Source organism: Otolemur garnettii, unplaced genomic scaffold, assembly GCF_000181295.1.
Source record: "Otolemur garnettii isolate 467f Iridium unplaced genomic scaffold, OtoGar3 scaffold00010, whole genome shotgun sequence".
Taxonomy (NCBI): Eukaryota; Metazoa; Chordata; class Mammalia; order Primates; family Galagidae; genus Otolemur; species Otolemur garnettii.
Window position 1 is genome coordinate 9,068,437 of NW_003852405.1, and position 22,238 is coordinate 9,090,674.

General features: G+C 40.6%; 1 long non-coding RNA gene across 3 annotated transcripts; it reads left to right on the plus strand.

Annotated features, from left to right (window-relative positions):
- Positions 1-5,445: 5,445 nt before the first annotated feature.
- On the plus strand, positions 5,446-21,345 carry LOC111723305. 3 transcript variants are annotated; one of them, XR_002771877.1, is made up of 5 exons: positions 5,446-5,539; positions 5,748-5,817; positions 11,271-11,402; positions 15,027-15,184; positions 21,058-21,345. It is a non-coding gene; the product is annotated as an uncharacterized LOC111723305 (long non-coding RNA). The 3 variants fall into 3 exon arrangements; XR_002771875.1 differs by lacking the exon at positions 5,748-5,817; XR_002771876.1 differs by lacking the exon at positions 5,446-5,539 and having other exon boundaries at positions 5,715-5,817.
- The last annotated feature ends 893 nt before the right edge of the window (positions 21,346-22,238 follow it).

Sequence of the window (22,238 nt, forward strand, 5' to 3'; positions counted from 1 at the left end):
GGACAAGATCTTGGCCTTTATCTACTTAGAGCCCAGAGACATCATCACATCCCCAAACACCTGAGACTGTTTGCGGCAGAGATGGCAACTACAACCCAGGCTTCTGGCCTAAAATTAGATCACTGCTTTTTCAGTAGACTAATCTACTGTGCTACTTTTTGAAAAATAAAAATATCATGGCAGTTGAGGAAACCTAAGAGAATTTTTTTTTCCTAAAATTCTAATCTGGACTATCAGTCAACCCACTTTCCTCGTCTTTTCTTTGTTTGTTTTAAACCGAGTTTGTAAAGACATTTGCTTAAGTAACTGGTGACACTGCCATTGTCTATAAGGGCTGATTGTCCAAAAACTCATGGAGGAATTGTCCTAAAACTAATAGGATGAAGTGTGGGGTAGATGTATTGAAAACCACTGGAGGAGGGGACCAGCAGTTCTTAATTAAAGGCTTTCAATGTTTAAAACCTCTGCCACCACCCCCAACATGCACACTCACAGCCCAGGAGACTCTAAGACAAATTTTTCTCTCCTCCCCAAGTTGAGATCAGTCACTGCTCCTGATGAAGGCAGTTCCCACCCTGAATAGAAAGATGCATTCTCCCTTATAAGCAGATTCTTTGATATAGTGTCAAAGCCCTTGTAAAAGACAGAAATGTCTGCAGGAGAATGTCTGGAATGGCTGTATCAGACTTTCTCGAGGACCCAGGACATCATGTTGATAAGAGAGGTCTGACAGCACGGCCACTGAGCTGCTATGTGACAATATCAGAAGAATGCAGGAGCTTTGCCAGAATGACATTGAAGACAAACCAAACAATGCCTATACACCGATTGCGTGAATTACAAAATAGATTGTTCCGGCACGTAGATTTGTTATCATCGAGTATTTATCAAATATTTCTCAGGTAGCTCTCATCAAGTGGCTTCATGTCATTTTCTTTTTTCCATCAGATTTAAGCTTACCCGCTTTTCACAAGCCCATCATCGTCCGTGTGTCTGATATACAAAGGGCACCAATTAAAAGCTGTATTGCCCTTGCTGGAATGGACCTTCAGGAACCAGTATTCTTAGAGATTCGCCTCTATGACCTGCTCCAGCACATTGCAGGCATTCTTTTATCCTTGATTTTAATGTGGGAGTACTATTGCTAGTTTACCAGAAAAACAAAAATAATTAAATGAGGCCACCAGCATTATTGTCAGCCAACAGGAAACTTCTGTGTCCCACTTCGTTAGTTTAGCTCGGAGTCACTATGTACACAATATTCAGGAAGGAGGGAGGGTGACCCCCAGGAAATGTAATGCACTGGGTCTAACCCCAACCCTTTTCGATTTCAGAGTAGGCTAAGTGACGTGGTAAAAAGAACAGAGAAGAACACTGTAGTCAGGGGAGAAACATTCAGGCCCGGGGTCTAGTCTGCATTCAGGGAATGACTGCGGGCGTCTGACTTAATGCTTCCATTTAGTCTGTGAAATACGGTAATAACAACGACAACCTCACATATAATAAAAAGTGGTTAAAAATGAGAATGTTTTAAATATAATTTCACCTTTTTACCAGAAATTCTACTCTATTCATAGGCAGCGAGTCACAAGAGATTCTCACCCAGTTTCCTAGGGCCATGGGTGTGGATACTGGCTCAGCATCATTTGGGATGGGGTGTGAGTGTTAGTCCCTCAGACAGGGCCTGGTGGTTGGAAGCAAGGGACCAGATGTGCACACAGCAACGTGGATGGATCTTAAAGTATAGCCTAAGCAAAAGAACACTTAAAAATAGATGGAAATATATAACAGGGTATCATTTGTATAAATTAAATATACAGAGACGGGAGGGGCGGGGGAGGAGGGAGGGTATTGGCGGCGGCCTCACCTAATGTGCATGATGCAATGGTACATTGCAAAACTATTAAGAAAATGGTAAAATGGTGATGGATGTGTTAATCGGTTCAATGTAAGCATCTCACATTGTCTACCAAATCAGTACCCTGAACCCCATAAATGCACCAATGCTCACAGTTATGGTTTAATAAAGACAAAAATAAATTAACAAATAAATTAAACATATAAAAAACAATATACATACTTTTTGCAAGAACACATGCAGACGAGTAGATACACATTTAATACCTTAGAAGGACTGACCACCTGTGGGAAATAAAATAGAAATAAAGTTTTTTAAAAGAGGGCCTTGCTTTGACCAGTGATGATAAAGTGCCGTGAACTGAAGCACTAACTCAATTCTCAGCCTCTGACGTCCAGAGAAAGAAAAACAATTATTATATAAATGATATTTGTTAAGAAGATAATTGTCGTCACCTCCTCCAGACTCTGTCTCTCTTTTTTTTTTTGGAGACAGAGCCTCAAGCTATCCACCTGGGTAGAGTGCCGTGGCATTACAGCTCACAGCAACCTCCAACTCCTGGGCTCAAGTGAGTCTCCTGCCTCCGCCTCCCAAGTAGCTGGGACCACAGGCGCCCGCCACAACTCCCAGCTATTTTTTGGTTGCAGCCGTCATTGTTGTTTGACGGGTCTGGGCTGGGGATTCGAACCCGCCACCTTAGGTGTACGTGGCTGGCGCCTTAGCCAGTTGAGCTATAGGCGCCGAGCCTCTGTCTCTCTTTCAATGCTTCCCCTGATCCTTATTCAATGGTCATATTTCCTCCATTAGAGAAAATGATGTAAATAACTCATTTACATTCAGTTTTTGAATGCCACTGTCTTATTCACTGTAACACCATTTTTTATTATTAGATAAGAAGAAATGCTTAAAATAAAAGGCTTGTTCATGGTGCAATTTAAGGCCATGGCACCTGGGTAAACTATTTGAGAGAATGGAGGGTATTCCATCGGAGCCAGGACCAAGATGCCCAAGGTTCTCAGAGGTCAATGACTGGAGATTGAAAGCTTGGATAGGCTGCCATCAAATTAAGGAACGAATATCACAAGGGGATGTCTAGTCTCTTTATCTCTTTGAATTTGGCTCCAATTAAAAGTCAGATCCAAGCGACCCCCCCCACTACACACATGGATTATTTGCTATGTCTATTTTAACCCTTTGAGACTTTGTGAGAGGAACAGTGGAAGGAGAGATGAGATTGAGTTAGAAGACTTGAATAACCAGGATTTGGAGGCAACCAATAAAAGATTGATTCAGGTAAAACACAGCTTGCCCGAGGCACTGTCCAGTAAAGTCTCTCCCACCAGGCCCCGTCACCCTGCCTAGTCATCTGATTTCCCTCCACCAAGGACGTTAAGGAGTTACCGGGAGAGGCCTTCTTTTATGTATTAACAAAAGGGCAGGTGTTTGTAGGTGTACTGCGGAGGAGGTGCCTGACGTTTCTTATTCTGTGGATTATGTTTAACTCGTCACCTTGTCATCTTTCCTTTGTGTTTCTTATATTCCCCCCTTTAACATTTTCACCTTGCTCTACTGACTTCTTTGTTCCCCCAACATGTTAAGGGTCATCAAGCCCTCATAGCCATTGTCAGGGCACTGTCATTTTGTCAGGAAAATCATTCACTGCAATCGTCCCCTTCTACCTGGTAACTTCTCTGTGAAGTTTGAAGCATTGCAGACTCTCTTCCTGTTGTTAGCTCAAGCTGGATCACTTGATCTTCTAGGGCAAGGAAGGAACACAGTATCTGGCCTGCCCGCCAGAGGTTTATCTTCCCAAAATAATTTATAATAAGAGCATTGGCTCCACGCCAGTGGCTCAAGCTAAGGTGCCAGCCACATACACCAGAGCAGGCAGGTTCGAATCCAGCCTGGGCCCTCCAAACAGCAATGATGGCTGCAACCAAAAAATAGCTGGGTGTTGTGGTGGGTGCCTGTAGTCCCGGCTACTTGGGAGGCAGAGGCAGGAGACTCACTTGAGCCCAGGAGTTGGAGGTTGCTGTGAACTGTGATGCCACAGCACTCTACCCAGGGTGACAGCTTGAGGCTCTGTCTCCAATAAAAAAGAGCATTAACAACTAATAGCATCACTATCTCCAATTCTCTCTCTCTCTCTCCTTGATTTTGGAGCATTTCTGTAGGAATTATGTGGCTAATATGCTCTGTTACTTCCACAAAAGATCTTTCTTTCTTTTGAGTACTTGGTTGCTCAAAAAGCAAACAATTTTAAAAACACCATCCTGTCTGGAATACTGCATCAAGTGGTTGATAATTACAGTCATCTGTGGGAGTTTCAGTTCTGTTACCATGTCCAAGTAAGAATAAAATTCAGCCTAAATCATTTGCCTGGATTTCCCATGGCTCAATATTGTAGGGCACTGGAAAAATTCGTCTTAGACACAGAGAAATGTGTTGGCTGGGCTGGGTGCTGCCAGTTGCTCCAACCAGTCACAAGCCAGCCTTAGAAATTAAAGGCATAGGATGTTTTCTCTTTGGGTTTCCAAGGAAATAAATACCACTGAGATTTATGGGGCCAAAGGGAGGCATTGGGTGATAAATGATATTGCAAAATAAGAGCAGCTGTTAGTTACTATATAACAGTGGTTCTCAACCTTCCTAATGCCTTTAATACAGTTACAAGTTGCGACCCACAGGTTGAGAACTGCTGCAATACAGCCTTCTCTTGTCACCTCTAGGAACAATTGAGACAGTTTACCTCAATTACTCTTCCACTCTGGTGTATGGGCCAAAAATGTACAAGCCTCTTTTAAAAACCCTGTGGTTCAAAGTATAATCTTAAATGGCCCCTTCCCCTAAGATAGATTGGTTGGAAAAGAACTGTGCTGAATAAATCCCCAGAAAAGTTAAACAACATACCCAAAAAACATCAGTGGTTTGTTTTTAAATCATTGTCTTCATATTACTTTAATAATATCTTACAATAAAATTAAAAATCTACGTTAACAGTATTACTAGAGCTTATGTGATAGCAAATATGTGCATAGCTTCTGCCACCAACCTTGATGCCACCGCACATGTGATGGAGAAGACGACGGAGGTGAGCACTAAAGTGAGAATTGAAAGGTCCATTTGGAAGGCAGTGGTGCTGCAGTCCGTGGAGACGACTGAGGGAGGACCAGAGGGGGAGAAAGAGGCATGAGACAGGGGTTGAAGAAGGCTGCAAAACATGGCTGAGAAGCAGGTGGAGACACGTGTGGTCTTTTCTCTGCCTCAGAATCCTGTTGGCCATGTTGCCCTTGCAGGGCAGAAAAACCACCAGGCCAATGCACCACTGGCCAGAAACGACAGGGAAACAACAGGCTGCGGCCAGGGCTCAGCTGGGGGAGAAGCAGGTACCACGGATGCAAAGCAGAGCAGCTGCCCTGAGAGTTCCCCTCCCCCGCCTCCTTCCACATGCCGAGGTCACGGTGGTTTTGTAATGTGTCAACTTGGCTAGGATGAACTATGCTTCCAAGAATTCCCATCCTTGTATTTCCCGTTAAAGTTAAAGACTTTTTTTTGTGCAATATTGGAGAGTGGCAGTGAAGCAGCATTCAGATGGTGTTTTTACACTCAAAGCAGCAGGGCTTTATAACCAGGAACTCCTGAGACTCACGTCCTACGTAGCTTTGCTGGCTTATTTCACAGGTAGGCAACTTGCCCTGCGACCTCTTTCACCTTTTCTGTCTCAGAGACCAAATGTGTTTAGCTCCATGACAATGGGTTCCAGCTTTTTACTGGCACGAGTGCCAGTCCATCATTATGGGTTGCAGCTCAGGCTCATTACGTGTTCCAGTTTGTCCTGGCTGTCCATGACTTTGCACCCACCTTTCCTTTCTGACTGCCTTCCCTGCAGACTTCGATCTATAGCACCAGACAGAAATACAACAGCCTGGCAAAGACTGGTAACGAGCTCCTTCCACTAGGTAGGTCTGAATCCCCTAATAAATCTCTTAATATATTAAAAAAAAAGATGAATTTCCTTCTAGTGATTCTATTTCAACTGAAATAATGATCTAGACTATTATAAGCAAAGGGAAACATTGTAGAAAGAATAGTCCCTCAGGTGATTGCATGACAATATTTGCTGGAGAACAGGCCAACTCTTTGGGGAAAGGGAATCGCAAAGAGGTGAGGGAAGAGTTGGCTTCCTTCCTGCAGTGACCTCCCTCTCCCACCTCTGTTCCTTAAACTTACCCAAAAGGTCACAGTTAAAACCTGGATTTAACTCTTTTCTAAAAGTTAGTTTATACATTCAGGGGAGGATATGAGCTCACGAGCAAACTAATAAGGCATCTGATTTCTACACCAGCCTTAAAAAATAAACTGAAGAAGCTGTACCTGAAAAATCAGGCCCAAGAAACAAGAGAGACAAATGATTTAAAATGATCGATACCAGACTAAATATACGAAACAGCAGTTCTCAGGACATTGGAATCAAACAGAGAGTAACAGTGATCAGTGAGATGTGGAAAACAAACATGGTAGCCCTGAGATTTATAGTCATCTTCAAAAAGATGAGAGATACAAAGTCAGAACAAGCAGTTATATATATAACCAAGCAGAAACACTATAGCAAAGAAATGAAATTTGAAATGAAGAACTCAATACTTTGTGTGATGGAAGAATAGTTATAGTGGAAAAACAAATTAGTGAGCTGGACGATGAGAATGAAAAAGTCTCTATGAAGGCACTAGAGGGACATGAAGTTGTAGAAAATGTAAAAGAAAATTTAAGAGACCTGAAGGATAGAATTAGAGGAATTATTAATCCTATGGAATTCAAGGGAAAAGAAAGAACAATAAAAAGTAAGGGAAAATTTGAAGGAATAAAGACCAATAATGACCCAGAATTAGAGAAAGATGTAAGATCTTGGAATGGAAGAGCTCACAAAGTACAAAATAGCATAAATGAGAAAAAAACCTTTACTTATATATCCCGTAGGCCTCTTAGATTCTATGCCCCAAAGTCCAACTCATGAAAGAAAACACTGATAAATTAGACGGCATCAAAATTAAACTTGGGCTCTTTGAAAAGTGACTGTTAAGACAAAGAAAAGATGTACCCCAGATGGGGAGAAAAGATTTCAAATTATACACATACATCTGATAAGGGACGGGACTTCAGAATATAACCTACCCATGTCAAGTGTTGGAGAGGAAGCTACTGGAACTCGCACACTCTGCTAGTGGGAATGCAAAATAGTTCATGCTTTCGAAAACAGTTGGCTGTTTTTTAAGAAGCTAAACATACACATTTTATAATCCAGCAAGTCTACTCCTGCATATTTTATGGGGAGAGTGAAAGCATATGTCCTTGAACACTGATGTTTGAAGTGGCTTTATTTTTAATAACAAAGGTCTGGAAACAATCCAAATGTTCATCACCAGACAAATGAATAAACAAATTGTGGTGTAGTCATACAATGGGGTGCCATTCAGCAATAAACAAGGAGTGAACTATCGATAGATACATCATAAAGCTACCACTGAAAAAAGGAGCAAGTGACTGTCTGGGGCCGTATCCAAGGAGAGGAAGATTAGACCTACCTCTTGCTGGACAAGTGCAAAGAATTTGTGCACATGTATGTGAAAAAAAGCATGGTCTAGGAAACTTAATAAAACATATTGCCATCTTTAAAAAATCCAAAACAAACAAAAAAAGAGAAAACAAAAAAAAATTTCATGTATCTCAAAAATATTTATATAAATCTAGAACTAAAATGCTAGAAAGTTAACAAAAGAGTGGAGATGGAAAACAGAAAAGATATTTTTTTAAAGAAATAAAAATGTGGTAAGTTACTTATCTACTTGCATAGAGGGGAAATAGTAATATTCTATCAATTAACATACTGATGGAAAAAATAAGTAAGTTACATAAAGAACAAAAATAGAATATGTAACTTTTAAATGGCTGGAATCTAATCTAATCTATCCAAACAAGGGAAGGAAATAATTTTAAGGAGAAGACATAGAATGAATTAGCAACAATAAGTTTTAATATAACAGCAATAATAATAATAGTAATATCAATAAGCTGAGTGATCAAAAGAGGGGTAGTGTTTCTGTTTGCAAAATCAAGGGCAGGAGTAGTCTAAAAAACCACACAACTATGAGAAATAAATAAATACTTAAAGAATTAAAAAATAAATATGAGCAAAACACAATGTAAATTTTAATATCAAAATACAAGTCAAAATGAAAACATCATAAAAGCTAAAGAAAGATGTCCTATAATGCTGAGAAAATGAACAATAGTTCAAGAAGCCACAACTGGTAGTTAGAAATATTAACACACCTCTTTGATAAAGTAATCTATGAAGCAAATTTCGCAAAGCTACAGAATGTGATTTCAACGCATTAAACATAAAAACTTTTTTTTTTATTAAATCATAAAGAGGTAAATCATGTATATATTAATGCACTTATAGGGTTCAATGTGCTGATTTCATATACAATTTGGAATGCTTACATCATACTGGTTAATATATCTGTCACCTCATTTACTTAATTATTGTGTTAAGACATTTATACTTTATACTTAATAGATCCAATATGTACCCTTGCAATATGCACCATAGGGGCGGCACCTGTGGCTCAGTGGATAGGGCGCCTGCCCCATATACCAAGGGTGGTGGGTTTGAACCCAGTCCCGGCCAAACTGCAACAAAAAAATAGCCAGACGTTGTGGCAGGCACCTGTAGTCCTAGCTACTTGGGAGGCTGCGGCAAGAGAATTGCCTAAGCCCAGGAGTTGGAGGTTGCTGTGAGCTGTGATGCCACAGCCCTCTACCAAGAATGATAAAGTGAGACACTGCTCCAAAAAAAACCTTTTAAATACTTATTTACAAAATTCCACAATTTCTTGAGATTCAAAATTCACTTGCTGTGATGGAAAGAGTATGGGATTTGATATCAGCAGATGTGGTTTGCGCGTCTTATCTCTACTCACTAGCTTTGCTCCTTGTAAGACGTCACTGATCTTTGAATGTCAATAGCCTCCTCTCTACCATGATATATATAACATCTGGTTGACCGATTATGCGACTTAAAATTTGCTCTTCTGATTGCTTACAATTTCTCAAATAGATAGGTCAAAATAACTGCTCTGTCAAATTCACCAGGTGAGGAAGCTTCAAAAAAGAGAATGGATGTTAAAGACTTTGGCAAATGTCAGCATTCCGAATGCTATTATATATATCAATATACCAGCAATCTGCTCATTGTTTACCTGTAGTGTTGTAAAACTTACAGCACCAAGATACAGCACCTTTAGCAGGTGAACGGATAAATAAGCTATGGTACCTCAGTCAACAGATATTATTCAACCTTAAAAAGGAATGAGCTATCAACCTATGAAAAGACATGGAGGAAACTTAATTAGTGTTGGACTCACGTCAGTGTGTGAAAGAAGTCCATGTACTGATTCTAACTGTAGGACATTCTGGAAAAGGCGAAGGAGTGCAGACAGCAAAATGATCAAGGGTTGCCAAGGGTTGGGGGGTAGGAGGGATAGACAGGCAGAACCAAGAGAATTTTTTAAGACAGTGAAAATATTCTGTATGTTACAATGGTAGGTACACGTCATGATGTTTGTCTCCAAACCCAAAGAATGCACATTAAGGATAAACCTTAATGTAAACTGTGGATTTGGGGTGATAATGGTGTGTCAGTGTAGGTTCATCGACTGGCACCAACACACCACTTTGTGGGGGGACTGTTGATAACAGGAAAGGCTATGCATGTGTGTGGTTTATGGGCTATCTCTGCTCCTTCCTCTTAATTTTGCGATGAACTTAAAACTGCTCTAAAAAGTGGGCTTTCAAAAGAAAGCCCATTGCAGTTTGATAGTACTATCATGTATGTATGCTGAATACATATTTCCCATGACTTTCCCACCACCTGAAAAGTTATGTATTGATATTTCCACTTTGAAGACTATGATGCGAGGGGCGGCTCCTGTGGCTCAAAGAGTAGGGCGCTGGCCCTGTATACTGGGGGTGGCGGGTTCAAGCCTGGCCCCAGCCAAAAACTGTAAAAAGAGGAAAAAATGACTATGATGCTATAGTTCTCAGAGGCCAAGAAAATTTACCAGGATTGCTAAAAAATTGCTGAGCTACTGTCTCACTCACGTCTGCCTGAAACTGCTATTAAAATACAACACTTTATTTGCCCAGCAAAATTTATGGCATAAACATTCTAACCAAATAGGGAATAGATACAGTGAAAAGAGTTAAAACCAGGAAAGGAAATGGCCCCTTAGTCCTTAAGGAGCCGTGAAGGGTGTAAGGAAGTAATCAGAGAAACAGCCAGTTTTCATCGCCCCTCAGAGCCAGAGAGAAACTGCAGAGTCATAAACTCAAGCAGATGTCTGGCTCCCTGAATCTCCGGCCAATGGTAGCCAAGGATGGCACAGAAAGCCCTTGTCCTGTCGGCCACTCGGCACTACGCTCTATTTCAGAAGAAATGTGTACAGATGTGTATTTTTTTCTCCATCACATGGAGTCTTCTAAGAAACCAGCTGCTGAAACAAAAGAACAGCTTTTCTTAGCAGGGGTGAAACCAGCTGAAGCCCCTGGGCTCTGTTCTTCTTGGGTTTAGAGAGAGCCTCCAGGAGGCTGCTGCCTCTCTCTGCAGGAAGAGCCATCCATCCATGCAGTGGGGACAACACCATACAGAAGAGTCTCAGTGGTGCGGTTGCTTTAAAGATACCCAAGACATAGCCAAGGACTTTCTCTCAGCCTTACTGAAAGGCAAGACTTACTAACATTGTGGAGAAGCCACTGTCGCCCCCCATCCCATATTTCAGAATCTTCTTGCTGGGAAAGTCCCATTTCCCCTTCCCTTTGCTGGCCAGCTCTCTCCAGCTTCCTCATTTACACCTCAGGGTGAAAACAAAAGGGGCACTTGTCCCTGAAGCTTCATCGCTTACGTTGATTGAGATGCCCCCCCTCCTCCAGGCAGTTATGGGGAGGAGAAGGTTCAGGCGGAAGAAGGTGCAGGTCCTTCCCAGACCGATGAAGCCTCCGGGCCAACCCCCTTGTTCCCAGAGCTGCAGGACAACAGAGTGGGCAAGTCCCCTTTCGCTTGCCAGCTGTGTGCTCCAAATAGCACCATTTATTGGCTGAGAATTTTAAGGAAGGAAATTTTGTGGTTACCTTGTCAATGCTAAAAAAAAAAAAAAAAAAAAAAACCCATTGGGGAAGGTGATCTGTTTGGGCACAGGAGGAAATTAAAATCTCTTCCCAGTGAAACGTACAGCTGTGCCACTTTTAGACCAGACATAATTGAACCAGAATCAGGAGGAAAACAAACACAAATTATGAGATTTTATGATTAAATAACACATTCTTTTATTTTTTTTTCTCTTTTTTTATTTAGAAAGATTGAGGGTGTTCCAATGTTTCTGTTACATAGCTATCTCTTACAATGCCTGAGTCAGGGCTATGAGTGTGAAGAATGTTCATGGGACCTGTAAATGACACATTAGAGTCGTAGACCGTTCAGCAGAAGGTAAGACTTGAGAACAGAAATGTCAGTAGAAGTTTCCTACCTCATGGATTTCTCAAGAACAGAAAGCACGATAGAGGTGGGATGGGGAAAGGGAGTATTAACATTCTTTCTTTTCTACCCGCTCACCTGTAGCTCTGAGGGCAGAGATTGTGTATTGTTCACTTTTGTATAATCAGCATTGGCTATGCAAGGGTCCATGTGCAGCGCAAAGCTTAACAGTTAAAACGTGGCTGTCAACTGCCGTCTACTAATACGGTCGCTACAGAGAGCTCCCCATGAGAATTCCAAAGCTGGGGGACTGGGACGCTGCCGCCATCCATTAGCACTGTCTTTCATGGGGTAGGGGGTGAGGAGACCCAGGGCCCAAGTACCCTGCTCCCTTTTCGGTGAGTAGTGACAAAATGAATTTGCCTTTGGTAGGGAAGAAGGTGTAGGACATTCTAGCAATGGAAGAATTTATGTTCAAGGGACATCTCTGAGAAATAGAGAACCATTTGACCACGCTAGCTCAATGTCTGACCACTTCCACAAAGAAAAAAGCAAACTCACACACACACGGGGGCGGGGGGGAGAGAGAGAGAGAGAGAGAGAGACTCCTTAAGCAAGGAAGTCAAGATTTCTTTTCAGCCATTGGCCACAGGACCATATCCATGTGTTGTCTGGCAGGTGTTTGAAAATGGCTGTAAGGCCAGAGCTAGCTAGCACCGGAACCCAAAGCTACGTTTGGCTTTATTCATAGCTATCTTCTTTTGGTTATAAATCCACAATAAGGCCATTGTTTCGCAGTGAGAATTTAGCAAGACTAAACTCGGGTTTCTCAAAATTATGTTATTCATTGCATTCACCTCCGATCCCAAGGGCTGATTAAGCCAAGCCCACTAGTCTGACACTTGAACGAAGGCTGTTGATGAAGGACAGCAGTGGCAGCAGGGGATAAGGCACCACGCACAAGTGTGCTGGCCAACAGTTGTTTAAAAAGAACTATTTTGGCTACAAACTTTAGACCCATAAATTTCAAGTCAGCCTGATCTCTGGGCCATGTTTTGAAGGGCAAAGAGATTTCCTAGACAGAATAATTTGCTTTATTCTTCCTCTAACTTCATTCCAATTGCAGAGTAAACTCATCATAAGACACTTGATTTCTTTTTCCTAACAAAAGGGTGATTTATTGCACCCAAGTGAAGGGGATTCAGGAAGAGGAAAAGATAAATGGGCATTCCTCTGTCCAAAGGAGACATTCAAGCTATTGAGTTTAGCACACAGGATGGGCCTGTTCCCCATCCTCTACACATTGCAGTCAGGGTTCAGTAGGGAGGATGCCAATGGTCTCCATGGGCATTAGGCCTAAAGCAAAAAGCAGCTTCCAAGTACTCACAGTGTAACAGGAATACAGACTTTCCTTTAAAATGACATCATAGGAACTATCCTTATACTGTCATAGGGCCCTGACTTAAGGCTGGAAAAATTTTTCTGCCTCTTAAGCTTATGATTAGGGATGGTGTCACCACAGCTTGCTCGCTGAATGGTTTTTTCTCTCCCACTCACTTCCTTGTGGCTAGGGAGACAAATTCATATGAAGAATATCTACCCTAGGAGATAGGTTTTAAAGGCAGGGCTAACATGATCATAGCTATAATCTAGAGAGATCACTCAGACAGAAGTGAAGAGGATAAATGGTAGAATGATCATTTGGAATGAAATCAAATAGCAAGAAAAGTTGGTGGGCTCAGGGCCAGACTAAGATATATAGGGAACTTGAGGAGGCTGACTATTGGCCTCCCCTACAGACTGATATTTTCTCCATATGTGTTCAACATTTGTTTAAAGAAGAGTCTGGGTGCTACACCCCTCGCAGCAAAATCAGAACCCTGCATTACCCTAAACCTACCGCTTCCTAAAGTGGTCAGTGACCTCCCACTGTTACAGAGCAGGCCCCATGAAGGTCCAGCCCTTGGCCTAAGTCTTTTTACGGTACTTCTTTCAACCCATTGGTATCCTCTGGAAGGGAGATTGGTCCACACAAAGTTTCCAATGGCCCAGAAGCACCCTTCACACATGAGTGTCTCAGGGATGAGAGCCTGCTCCTTGGTCTGCCTCTGCTTGAACTGTGTAAACCATGGCAGAAAATTCAGGTAGGAGGGAATGGATCCAGGCCCTGTTAAAGAGGTACAGTCTGGATGACTTGGTGGTTAAACAGGAGGAGAGGTAGCAGAGAAAAGCAAAGTCGGGAATGAACACTGGGAAAGATGAATTGAAAAGGTAGGAGAAGAAACTTTGAATAAATGGATCTTGGAAATGATATATAGACAGGGTTGACTAATAGCTCCCAAATCTCTCGCTCATGCAATACCCAGCGTAATTCCTAGTAGAGAGGGCCTCTTGAAGGGCTCTCCCTAGAGACCCAGAGTGCTTCCACCTCCGGCTCTGCCATCTCACAGTTCCAACATTGCCCTGGTGTCGGCCTCCCAGCAAGTGTTGAATGTCATGCAACATTCTGTGAGTAAGAGCCAGTCATGGGGTCCACCCAGACATGAGAGGGACTGAAAGCGAGTCCCCGTCTAGGCACTGCTGTGCAGCAACTCTACACCGACTTTGCCACAGAGTCAGGGAGAAGGAAAAGCCTGAACACGTGAGTGTCTGATACATTTAAAATGTTTCATTTAACAAGTGAATAGATAAAATGAATTATAGACATAATTGAAAATATTGTCCAGTCTTAAAAAGGAAGGACACTCTGACTCATACTGAAACTTAATGAACCTTGAGGACATGACGCTAAATGAGACAAGCCAGTCACGAGGAGACAAGCACCGCAGGATTCCACGCACATGGGGGGCCTGAGTAGCCAGATTCACCGAGACAGGAAGCAGGACCGTGGTCACCAGGGGCCAGGGAGCGGGCAGGGAGTTAGTGTCTAACAGGTACAGAGTTTCAGTCGGGGAAGATGACAAAGTCCTGGAGATGGATGGTGGCAATGGTTCCACAACGGTGAATGTACTTAACGCTACAGAACGATACCCTTTAAAATGAGACAGTAAATTTTATGTGTATTTACCATAATTTTTAAAAAATTTTTATAAAGATGCTTAGCTCTGCATAGTAATATCTAATACTTAACAGCCATAAATCCTTTCTGGATAAAGTCACACATAAATAGGTAACACCTAACTTTATAGAGATATATATACACATATAGAAATAATATATACATAGGTAACACTTATACATAAATAGGTAACAACTTTTTATATGTATAAATACATAAATAGGTAACATCTAACTTTATATATATAAACATATATAATATATATAGGTAACACCTATACATAAATAGGTAACACCTAACATTATTCATATATATATATACATTTATATAATATACACATAAGTAACGCCTATATATAAATAGGTAACACCTAACCTTTTATATATACACACACAGACACATATACACACACGTGTATATATATATATAAAAGCTACTTTAGTTGAATGAAAAGCCACAGAATAACGTGTCTCTAACTTGACTTGTAACTCTCGTGGAGTCTGAATCCCACAGGTTTTCGGGTCTAAGTGAAAACAAAAATTGATTGTTTCTTTAAGGTTTTGCCTGTTCCCTTCCAGGAAAAAAACAAACAAGTGGATCAGCACATTAGTGGAAGAGAAGCCTAAAAGTAAACCATAATATGACACCTCTTTTCTCACGGGCATGACATAGACTTACACACATTGTCACTAAAGAAGCTAACAGTCATCCCCTCCACGCGCTGTGATCCCCACAGGTAGGGGCTTTCTCCTGCACGCTCGTCTTCTGTTTGCAAAACGTGGTCGGCTCATATGTGGATTTCCTTTCCAATCCAGTAGTCTCACAGGTAGATGGTTCTTAGGCTTTGAGACTGTTCGTTTTGTTAACACTGGGAAAAACCTTCCCGTGTGTACACAAGAGTGGATTTCTGAGCTACATCTTTACTCCAAAGATTTCTTTCTTTATTTTTTTAATTCACCCACATTGGATGCCTTCTAACCTGAGGCTACTCGGTCCTTCTGGAGGCTTAATTGTCTCCATAAATTAACTCTTTTCAGAGAAACAGAGGCTAAATCTCTTGGCAAGGAACATGCCACATAAACAACTTCTTCAGTGATTTTAACCTTCCTAACAAATATTTCTGTCACAGAGGGCACAGAGGAAGTGACAGGATGTCCAAGTAAAACATGCAACACTGGCAAAAAACACATTTGTGAAACGGATCCCCCCAAATCCTGACAAGCATAATATTTGCCTTCTCTTTTTTTTCCCCCTCCATTCCTCTAACCCTTTTGTTTTGGTTTCCTTATTTGTCTGTCCTTCCTGTGTGTGTGTGTGTGTCTGTCTGTCCTTTAGCCACCTCAACAGCATCTTTTCAGAAGTTATTAGGCAAAAGGGAACACGAACCCAAGGCTCATCTTCTGAGAACAAAACTGCTTGGTACCAAGTAAGCATTTAATAACCTTTTTAACACAGGCAAAGCTGAAGATCACCAAGGCAGCCAGCCCAGTACTAACGGAGACATTAGCTGGTTCTTCAGCACAGCCCTGTTTTCCGGAGCCTTCAATGGGCCAGATTTATAAACCTTCAGGGAGGAGCCCAAACTGAGTAATTCATTTTTATTGTCCTTTGACATATGAAAACACATTGATAAATACAATAGGGCTCTCTGTCGTATACACCTCTCTAAACATGAAGGTTTATACAATTAAAACGTCTCAGATTTAATCACGCCTTTTTCTTTCATTGTTTGTCGTATATGAGTTGTACCTTATATCCCCCAAACTGACTTACAGTCCTCAAGTATCAGAACCATGTTTCATCACTTGTCTGTGCACCTCGCCAAGCACGTGGTAGTTGCTTTTTAATTGCCTGTGTCCCATCCTTGCCTGAGTCAACTACTTTGAATTCTTACAGCCATTTCTCCCGGTCTGTCTTTCCTATTATTTTCCAACATGTGTATTATTTCTTGATTTAGCAAATGTACGTTCTCCCTTTTGACCCTTTGTATTAATAGAGGATTTAACACCCTTATACTCAACTCACCCCTTCCCACAGCCCAGTAAAGTAATACAATTTATGGTAAAAGGAATCATCAGCGGTTATACTGTCCTAATGATGTCGGTATTACGGCATTCTCTACCGAACCAAATGATATGCAAGAACTACATTTTCCTTCTGCTTTCTGTTTTCATTTCCAAAGTTGTCTATGTGACTAATTACTCCGTCACATCATCACATGTAATATTTCTGTTATTTTTTAAGAGCCCTTTTTGGTTTCCCTCCGAGGTCTCCTCAGCATGTCTGCATCCTGCTGCACAATTGTGGTTCTGGAACTTCCTTCCCTGAGCTGCTATCCCTTAGCTCACTGTTTCCCCAGCCTTGTCTTCCTCTTTTTTGGTTTATCCATCCCCCAAAAGCCTTCTGTGTCAGAATGCCTATGAGTTACATTTTTTGAGCTCTTGTACATGTAAAAATCGATTGTGTTCCCACACTCATGACTTGAGTATGCACGAGCCAATGAGTGGGAAAAGGACATAGCACGTGCAAAGGCCCAGAGGCACGAGAGTTTGACACATTCATGGAACTGCAAAAGAAAAGAGCCACAGCTTGTGTTAACCAGGCAAACCACTGATCTGGAGCATTGTTTTCATAAGAAGACAACTTAAAATGAGAAGCAAAGAAGTAGCTGCAGCCAAGTATTAATTCAATAAATTACAAAAGCTGAGAATCATCTAGAAAGACACAGAATAGTCTCATCAATATAGTTGTCCGGAGTTAGAGTACTGTTCATGATTTTAGATTTTAAATTTTGTATTTTAAAGTTCTAATAGCAGCAAGATGCCATGAGGAAACAGATTCAGAATAACATTTGCCAGCTGCCTTCTAGCAATTTCTCCTATTTCTATGTAAGATCGTTGTGGCTATCATTAAGTCATATGGTCTAATCTTTTCCAATCTTGACTATGCTTCAGAATTACCAGGGAGAGCTTTAAAAAAAATTGAGTTCCCGGTCTCACCCCAGATCTCAGTGAGAAGCTCATTTAGTTGGAGTTTGGGGGTAGGAATAGGAGGCTAAGTGGGAAAGGAACTGAGACGTTGATGGGATTTCCCATGAATGGAAGCCCATCTCTCTACACAGCCTCAGAGTCCTACTACCCACCTGTTCAGTGGGCAAAGAATATGATTTGCCCACCCCTGTATCCCAATATCCAGAACTTTCTGGCTAATGGTACACACTCAACAAACTTATGTTGAATGAAAGACATTGATACTCTACACCGTTAACTATAAACACCATATCCTGCCACCACTACCTAGCCTACAAGATGCTTGGGGATCTGAACAATATCCTTTGTATCAGCATACCTAAGTAAAGTACAAACAGTATGAATGTATGGAACAGTAAGTATGTTAAGGAAGTTATTGAAATATAGAAGAAATATGGTATATAAGCTCATTTCAGTTTTAACTGTGTTCTTTCTGATATCAAAGGCACAAGCCAAGGCATATTGTGTTTTTGTTTCCTTAAAAAAAAAAAAGTAGGCGGCGCCTGTGGCTCAAGTGGCTAAGGCGCCAGCCATGTACACCCAAGGTGGCGGATTCAAATCCACCCCGGGCCCGCCAAACAACAATGACTGCTGCAACCAAAAAATAGCCGGGCGTTGTGGTGGGCGCCTGTGGTCCCAGCTACTTGGGAGGCTGAGGCAGGAGACTCGCTTGAGCCCAGGAGTTGGAGGTTGCTGTGAGCTGTGATGCCACGGCACTCTACCCAGGGGGACAGCTTGAGGGTCCTGTCTCAAAAAAAAAAAAGTAAGCAAAATAAAATTTCAAAAAGAGAATAAGAATCAGCCAAAGACTTCTGGGAGATTGCTCCATGCTTAAGCAGTGTCAAATTGGCCCTAGAAGTCCTATTAAAAGAAAAGTTTGCGATGTTTGTAGTACACAACTGTTAATTCCCAGGAGACAGCCTTTGTTGGATTTTTGACTAAATAGATCTTTATATAATGTGAATTGTATCTGGCTATTAATGTGTAAGGACCTGCCTAATGTCACCTTTAGCAAAGACATTGAAAGTCTTTTCATCCAGGAAGACAAGGCCTCACAGGGTAAGTTTGACCAATGAGATACATGTGTTTTTTAAAAAAAGTCAAATGATAATAATAACAAGCTTCAAAATAACTCATCCCAAAATGTAAAATTCAAAGACCAGAACTTTTAGGTTTTTTAAATCTAACAAATCTTGAAATATTTTATCTTGTGCATTATGTTCCCACACGATTTTTAGCATTTAAGTCTCATATGAGGACAAACTTTGTGAAATAATTTTCCAAATCTTCCTTTGGCAAAAAGTGGAAGTTATGTCAGAATATTCTGTGGTCATTTTCTTTCAACTTTTCAATTTTTTTGATTATTAAAAATTTTTATTTATAAAGTACACACGAGTATGGAAGAATAGAAAATAAAATCACTCATTAATACCTTGGCATATTTTTTACCATTTCTTTTTTAATTCTTTGCATAATTGAAATATAGTATATACATGTAGTATCTTGACTTTTTTCTACTGTTTTTGTGAATATATTTTAGACTTATTTCTGACTATTCTCTCATAATACATTCCTCCAAGAATAAATGAGATGTGAATACTTGAAGAATTTTAATTTATATTGTCAAACTGCTTTCCAAAAGTGTTGTGCCCATTTACCCACCAACATTTGATAAAGGTGCCCATTCTATTTCACTCTAATTAACACTGGATTTTTAAAATTATTCTTTGCTAATCTGAAAGAGAAAAATATAGTTTATTTTTTAATTTTATTTATTTATTTATTTATCTATTTTGAGACAGGGTCTCATGCTATTGCCCAGGCTGGAGTACAGTGGCACAATCATAGCTGACTGCAGCCTTGAACTCCTGTCCACAAGGATCCTCTTGCCTCACCCTCTGAAGTAGCTAAGACTACAGATCCATGCCACCACACCCAGCTGTGAGGCAGGGATCTTGCTATGTTGCCCAGGTTGCTCTTGAACTCATGACCTCAATCAATCCTCCCATCCTGGCCTCTCAAAGTTCTAAGATTACAGGCCTGAGCCACTGCACCCAGTCTCTTTTTTGTTTTAATTTGCATTTTTCTGAGTCCTAGTGAGGTTGTTTATATTTACTGGAGAGTTATTATGTGAATAGAACGTTCATGTTTGCCTCACTTATCTTCTAAGTTCTTACTGCTTTTCTTATCACTTTGTATTCATAATTAATACAGTAAGATTATAAACCTGTCTTTCGTATTTCTTACAGACACCACATTTTCTTGATTCTAAGTTGTACTAAACATAAAAGAAGCCATATCATTACTTTAATAAAAGTTTTTAAGGAAGAAAATAAAAGGAATACTATACTCATAAGATGTTGATCATAAGCCATGTTGATTTCAGGGATATTAAAATGCAAATAATGCTACAATATTAAAATGTGGAGAATTTAAAATGTAGAGCTGACTCTGAATAGCTACAGTATGGATTTATTATGGAGCCTCAGAATTGATTATCTCATGTGATGAAATAATAATGTGGCACAAACATAGCTCACTGCAGCCTTGAACTCCTGCCCACGAGGATCCTCTTGCTTCACCCTCTAAAGTGGCTAAGACTACAGGTCCATGCCACCACACCCAGCTATGAGGCAGGGATCTTGTTACTAGAGAGAGTAATATGAGCCAAAATCTAAAGGTGTACCCTGTTTGATGAAATATATAGATTTAAATATAGCTTATTAAATACTGAATCAGTGGCAGTTACCTGAAATTGGGTCTTTAGTTTCTGTAAGCCCTTTAGTTGATAAGTGCTACTTGACAATGCAGAAATTGATGGGCAAGAACTCTTTGTGTTAATGACACGTCTTGAGTTATGATGTGCTAGTTTATTCTGGTTATTGTCAGGAAATTTATACAGCTCTAGCTATCTATATCTACACCTATATATCTACATGTATATATCTGTCTACTCTGTGTGTGTGTGTGTGTGCGTGTGTGTGTAATGAGCCATTAACACTGAATGCTCAATATCTACAAAGGCTGCCACCACAGGGCCACTTTTACAGAACTCTTTTCAGATTCATTGTCTATCAAGAATCAGAGAAAGTCCTAGAAAATGTGGTGGGTGAATTATGAGGGTTTATTTACATGGAGAAATACAGGGTGTCCATAAAGTTTGTGTGCAATTTTAAATACTTTGTCTATTTTAAATTCTACATGAACTTATGGACACTCTGTATATGCACACACACACACGTGTGTATGTATGTGTGTGTGTACGTGTGTGTATATATATAACTCATTAGAGTGGCATAATCCAAATTGGGCTCTTCTTATTGGATTTTTAAAAAGTATGTCTTGCATCAAAATCCTGAACGTGATACTGTAATTATTCTTCCTCACTATTCACTAATCCAGGGATATGGTGTACCCTTCATAATAACGATAATTAACAGCTATCATTAACTGAGGGTCTTAAGGTGCTAATCACTTCTGGAGAATTTTATAAGGAAGGGTAGTTGGGGGAACAAATAGACTGATTTCAACTTGCTTGTTTATTAATGTCAACATTTGTAAAGCATCTTCTCTGTGCCAGATGCCATTCTGTGTGCTGCAGCCAGCAAGAAAGAAAAGATCCCTGGTCTCATGGTCCTTCCAACATGGTGGATTTGGGGTGAAGGACAGACTACAAACAAGTTTAAAATAATCAAGAAAATGTCCGGAATGTGATAAGCACCATGAAGAAAATGAAATATGGTCATGCAGCAATGATTAGTGGGGTGGCCAGGGAAGACCCACCTGAGGAAAAGTGTACTGATAGGGTGCCCAGGACTGTCCTCTCTTGAGTCCATTTTATAATAAAGCTTTCCTTCCACAACCACCAGACTGTGGTCTATATTAATTCAAGTCTCCTGGGCTATCATTAAAAGTTGGTTGGTGCCACTTGTCTGTAATGGAAGAGTTTGCATTTAGTTATAAATATTATCTGAAATGCAAGATAGCTGATTTTTAGCAATATAATTTAAAATGGCTACAGAGTATGTTATACCCAGGCAACCTATCTCCCTCCATGAAAACAATATATACCCCAGCTAGTCCCTTAAACTAAAGGTTCTCTGAGGCTCTTTTCCCAGAGCAGCCTCTGACTGGGGCCTGCCAGTGGAATAATTGTTTCTCTATGTCTGAATGAGCAAACCCTCGGACCCCAAAGCAAAGCTAACTCCAGTCTCTACCTCCTTGTGCTCCATCTCTTTCCTGGAATGATGAAAATGTGTTCACTCCCTCACTGGTCCATGGGCACGTTTTTCATCTTTGACTTTGGGTGATGTAGGCTTAGGGGCAATAATGCATCCTTTTTCTTTTTTTTTTTTTTTTTTTTTTTGGCTCATACCTGTGAATCTACATCATCTCAGTAAAGGTCATTCTATTTTAGTTGGGTTTTAAAACTTAGTTTTTAGTCAGCCAGGCTGACTCAGTCTCACTTCACCTTGACCTAAGCCCTATTGGACCTTGACTTTATTTAAAATTTTGATTATTTGCTCATTATGGATTTTTTGCACTAATTTTGATTTTCTTCAAAATATAATACTAAATATCATTTATCTTGAAGACTGAGACTTTTGTCACTCCCTTAAATTTTTCACCTGAGGCGAGTGCCTTACTTCTGCCTTGAATGATGTGTGGAACAAAGCACCCTGCTGGCCACCTTGAACATGAGAAATAAACGTTTGCTATGCTAAGCTACTGAGGGGTGAAAGTGCTTGTTACAGCAGCTGA